At 38.1% G+C, this 4,222-nt stretch overlaps 1 pseudogene; it reads right to left on the minus strand.

The window, feature by feature from the left end:
• Positions 1-716: 716 nt before the first annotated feature.
• On the minus strand, positions 717-1,127 carry LOC114391963 (annotated as a pseudogene).
• Between the last annotated feature and the right edge of the window lie 3,095 nt (positions 1,128-4,222).

Raw genomic sequence — 4,222 nt, forward strand, 5'->3', positions numbered from 1 at the left:
TAAATTATTTTTTAATCTTATATCTTTCAGTTTATCATTTTTAATATATTTATCATAAATTTAAAATATAATTAATATGCTTATAATATTAATTTATTGTAAATTTTAATTATTATATAATTTATTTATTTAGAAGTATTTATTTATTAAAAAATTCATTTATAAAAAATAAACATTTATTTTCTGCAATTCATATGTTAAAATATTGGTTACAAAGTATATTTGAAGAATAAAAAATAAACTAATTGCTCAATATATATAATTAGGATATATTTTATGTCTCTACCTCCTTTTAGCTAAAACAAGTACGCATATCTGTACAAGAACAAAATTCGCACGCTATATTCTGGATTAAAGTTAATTTCAACATAATAATCGTAGTAAGCTATAGATAAATAAATGTATGAAAATACTAGAATAGAATCTCCATCATAATTAATTAGCCTACAGAACTTATGTGATCCAGTGATTGTCGCAGTCAACCCCAGTCACCTTAAAACTACCAAAAAAAGGGGCAAAAAGATCCACGCCATCACAAGGTAGCCCTTAAATAAATTTGTGTTAAATTCAAAGAATAAAATAAGAGACTTACTGACAAGGAATCCATTTTATAAACAACTATTTTTTTTCTTCTGCAGTACTAGTGCTTAAGCACACAACAAATGTTCACCGAGAACACCATTTAAAATATATGTATACATTCAATATTTCACGGAATTGTAGGGCATGATTAAAAGGGAACTACAGAAATACCGGATGCAACACTTATTTCAACTCTGCAGCACACTTCAGGCACTACCCTTCAGTCCTGAATCAGAGGAGGCTGCGCCAAATTCACCCTTGTCACCATCTTCTTCTTCTTCTCCAAAGAAATCCTCACGAGCATTGTCAGCTAACATAAGGGCAATCAACCAAAGGAGATGAATCAAGGGATAGAAAGGCGCCACCTCCGAGGAGACCAGTTTTGGCTGTAGGGCATTCATAGCTGAGATTCTGGTGCACATTGCGTGTCAGGTGAATGTGTTCTGTGATTGTTGGCCATAACAGCATAGCTGCAGCTAATCCAGCGGTGAACCTAAGTGAAGACACCATTGCACAGAAGAAAAGTCATTTATAATAGACATGACAAACTTATAGTACCCATACATGAGGTCCTAGGTTCAAACCTCAGTGCGACTATTGTACACAAAAAAAACACTCATAGTCATCGCATTTTGAAGTAACATTAATCAAAAGTCAAAACCATATTACCTATGTTTTTTTTTTCCAAGGCAGTACAAGTTAGTTTCCAACATCAAGTGCAACTAATGATGCCATTATGATCCACAGTATAATCTTTTGCAAAGTTTTTTCATGGCTGTTTATGAAAAGAAGTTCGTCTATTTACCATTCTACATTTATCATGTCCACAAAGTAGGTGTATTCTACTTGAACCAACACACAAGTTCCTCGGCTTCATGATCACTCACTAGGGGATTGAAGCCAACCTCGACAAATGTACTACCATACTAGAATGCACAGCCTAACCAACATCTAAGAAGTCTAGAAGCTGAATGGTAGGCTAGCATCCCGGTCCAGGTCCTTTCCGAAGCTCGCCGAAAAGGCGAAGCCGTTTTACAACCTGCTTAAGAAAATTGAGCCCTTCCTATGGGACGAAACTTGCGAACAAGCTTTCATGGCTTTCAAGAAGACCATAGGCACACCACCAGTTTTGAGTCGACCTAGGCCTAGAGTATCCCTACTCTTGTATTTTTTAGTAGTTGACAAAGTCGTTAGCTCAACCCTTATACAAAAAGAAGGGAAGCACCAACTCCCTATCTATTTCGCCAGCCGCAAACTCCATGACACTAAGAAGCACTATCAGATGATAGAAAAATGTGGCGCTAGCACTCATTACCTCGGCTCGATGTCTCAGGCCTACTTCCAGAGTCATTAAGTGGTAGTCAAAATGAATTACACCATCAAGCAAGTTTTGAGAAAACAAGAACTCAGAGGAAGGATGTTGGTCTGGTCTATAGAACTTTCAGAGTTTAACATCCAGTATGAACATCACAGCCCCATGAAGACATAGTTCATGGTTAACTTTCTAGTAGAATTCGTTGAAAACGACACAACCACCCTAGACTGGTAGAACCTTTACGTTGATGGTGCATCCAACTTAAAGGGAAGCAGGGCAGAGATCATCCTCGAAGGCCCCAACAATATCACCCTAGAGCAAGCCCTCAAGCTCAACTTTAGAGCCTCAAACAACCAAGAAGAGTATGAGGCACTCATTGCAGGTTTGAAGCTAGTAAAAGAGGTTGGAGCTAAGAAGCTAAGATGCTACATAGACTCGCAGCTTGTCCAAGGACAGGTTGCCAACATATACCAGACCAAGGAAATAGTGTTGCTCAAGTACTATCACATTGCAAAGACTCTCATTGACAATTTCGAATGTTTCAAAATGTACTACATTCTCAGGGAAAGCAACACCAGAGCGGACCTATTCTCTGAGCTGGCCAGCACCAAAAAGGCCGGGCACCTCAAGACTATCATCCAGGAGAATTCTAAACACCCACCATAGATGCTGAGGAAGTTATGGCCAGAGAAGTGGAAGAACTAAACTAGATAACCCCCTACAAGAACTTCCTAATTCGGGAGGAACTACCACCAAACAAGGATGAAGCCCAACATGGTGTAGCTCCATGTGGAGCTTGTAGGCCTTGGATCTTCTTCATCAATGGGGTCCTTTGCTTGTTAAAGATCAATGGAAGCGGAATGGAGAAGGAAGAAAGATGATTGGAGACGCCACTTTAAGAAGAAGATGATTCAAGAACAAGTCCACCACCATAGGAAGCCATGAATAATAGCTTGAAAGTAGGAGAAGATGAGTGAAGGGAGAAAGAGAGAAGGAGCACAATATTTAATGCCTCAAATGAGGTCTGAACTTTGAAGTGTAATTATCAAATGATCAAAGTTGAAAAAATGTACACACAAGGCCTCGATTTATAGCCTAAGTGTCACAAAATTGGAGGGAAATTTGAATTTCTATTCAAATTTCACTTGAATTTGAATTTGAATTTGTGGAGCCAAATTTGGAGCCAAAATTTCACAAATTATGATTAGTGAATTTTAGCTATGGTTGAGCCCACTAGTCCCAGATTAAGTCCAAGATTCTCCACTAAGTGTGCTTAGGTGTCATGAGACATGTAAAACATAAAGGACATGCACAAAGTGTGACTATATGATGTGGCAATGGGGTGTAGCAAGCAAATGCTCACTTCCTCTTTAGGAAGGTCCAAAATTTAATTGTATTGGGCTTCTCCCAATTCAATTAAATTTCTCTCTCAACACACACACACATCAAATAGTGCACTTAATGCATATGAAATTACAAAACTACCGCTAATAAAAAACTAGTCTAAGTACCCTATAGTACAAGGGCTGAAAAATCCTACATTACTAGGGTACTCTCACTATACTATGGAGCCCTAAATACAAGGCTCAAAAGCAATGAAATCCCAATCTAACAAAGATAAGTGGGCTCATACTTAGCCCATGGGCCAAGAATCTACCCTAAGGCTTGTGAGAACCCTAGGGCCTTCTCCAGCATTTCTAGCCCAATCTTCTTAGAGTCTTCTGTCCAATGCCCTTGGGGGGTAGGATTGCATCATCCCCTCCCCCTTGAAAAGGTTTTGAGCTTAAATCCAAAGGTTCTTGAAACTCTGGGCTTTTTTCCTCGACACCTGTAAAAAGAATAAAAATATATATGTTAGTGGTGTTGGGTGTGTTAGAGTAGGGTAAGGTCTGAAAACCCCTTTCTTGACCATCTTCCCATGAGGGAACATGGTTCCTCACCAACTCAATGATTGGTACTACAAGTATAGAAAAATATGGGACAAACCTTTTGTAAAAGTTTGTTAAGTCATGGAAGCCCCAAACTTCCCTATACTTGGTGGAGTGGGTCACTCTGGAATGATCTTTATTCTCTTAGGGTTTGTGAGAACCCCTTGATCACTATTTAAAAAATTAAGGAAAGTAATGCAATAAAACATACCTTTTTTATATTTTCATTTTGATTACTCCTACCAAAAAGTATGACAAACCAAAGGTGTCCTATATTAGCACCTAGGTTTGTATTGAAACAAAAAATAAGAACAAACCTACCTAATGAGTCCTTATGTATGTGAATCATGAAGATGTTGGATGCATAGGTGATTTTACAAAAGAGGGTTGCACCACT

This window comes from Glycine soja, chromosome 17 (assembly GCF_004193775.1).
Source record: "Glycine soja cultivar W05 chromosome 17, ASM419377v2, whole genome shotgun sequence".
Lineage (NCBI taxonomy): Eukaryota > Viridiplantae > Streptophyta > Magnoliopsida > Fabales > Fabaceae > Glycine > Glycine soja.